The following is a 1,384-nucleotide window of genomic DNA, read 5'->3' as shown; positions in this document are numbered from 1 at the left end:
TGACATATGAGATCCCACAGCCTCAGCCTTGCGGCTCTACGGTGGCGCGATGCGATGCCAAACTCCCCCCGACGCCGGCAACTGAGAGCCCAGAGTGGTTGGAAACCTCGCCTACACGACACAGGCCACGGTGCCTCACAGCTTATGGGTTGGGTTCGGGCTTTGGGTGAATTCCTGTTGCGTTGCTGTTTAAGAATCAGAGTGGGCGGTGCATGGGGTGGCGGTAGGGGGTGGAGCTGTGGCTTCGCCAGGTTCGTAGCGCAGTGCAGAGTCCACTGCATGCCCCAACTCGGACCCACTCTGACCCACTCACACACAAAGGCAAAGATCCCCGTATAGCCTACAATAGACAGTTGCGGCAAGTGATGGTAGTGTAGTGACTTCATAGATGTCACCATGCTGTGGGTGCAGTACCGGCCCTAGAGGGGTGCGGTGTGCAGATGTTGTAGCTTTGCTAAATGTCACCATGCTTTGGGTGGAGTACCGGCCCTAGAGGGTCGCGGTGTGCAGGTAATGACATCAAGGCATGTCACCAGGCTGTAAGGACAGTACCGGCCCTAGTGTGTGCCGACCCGAAGGGAAGGTCGGGTAAGGCCATAACAGTCTACACAACAAAGGCTCATTCCTAACAGCGTGCTTCAGCCGCACCGAACCTCACAAAAATAATATCCAGGGCCTACCTTGGCTCCTCCCACCCTCAACCAGTATATATACAAGGACTGTTCTCTTGGAATTTCTCTTACTTGATACAGCTATCGTGCTGTGACGGTTCCACCTGAAGACGGAGGCTTGTGTTACCTCCGAAACGTCGTGATTTTTATTTTATTTTTATTTTACTTTTATTAATTTTAATTTTTTAGCTGCGTGACTTTACCGAAAAAACCTACAAATATGAATCCTTGCAGTCACGAAAGCTTCAAATCTATAACATGACAGTCTAGTTGACCCGGGTAGACACGTGACCAGTTAAGGCAACGGACGGGCCCCCGAGGAGAGTCACGTGATGGAACCGAGGTTCTTCAGGAAGGTTCTGGAAGGGAGGCGTGGCCAGGGCTGGAGCCGGCCACGCCGGAGAGAATATAAGCTGAGTCTTCAAGCACAGGGTCCGGACAGTATGCTGTTAGCCCCGGTCCATGTTAGCAGTTGTTACGTAGTTAGCCAGGGTGGTCACCAGCCTAGGTCGTTGTGTTAAGTTGTCCTGTTGTGTTCAATAATAAAATAGGCTGCCTCCGAGTTGAATAGTGCGCCTTAGTTGAACCCACTACATTAGTAACGAGTAGCAGCACCTATGAAGGTCAGTACTGTGGCACACGAGGGGGTGGATGGTCAGCAACCACGCCTGGCCACCTTTGTCTCCCCAGTGGTGATGTTTACTACAGAACGT

Source organism: Lampetra fluviatilis, chromosome 55, assembly GCF_964198595.1.
Source record: "Lampetra fluviatilis chromosome 55, kcLamFluv1.1, whole genome shotgun sequence".
NCBI classification, from domain to species: domain Eukaryota; kingdom Metazoa; phylum Chordata; class Hyperoartia; order Petromyzontiformes; family Petromyzontidae; genus Lampetra; species Lampetra fluviatilis.
The sequence above is the reverse complement of the archived record's forward strand: the minus strand, read 5'-3'. Positions refer to the sequence as shown.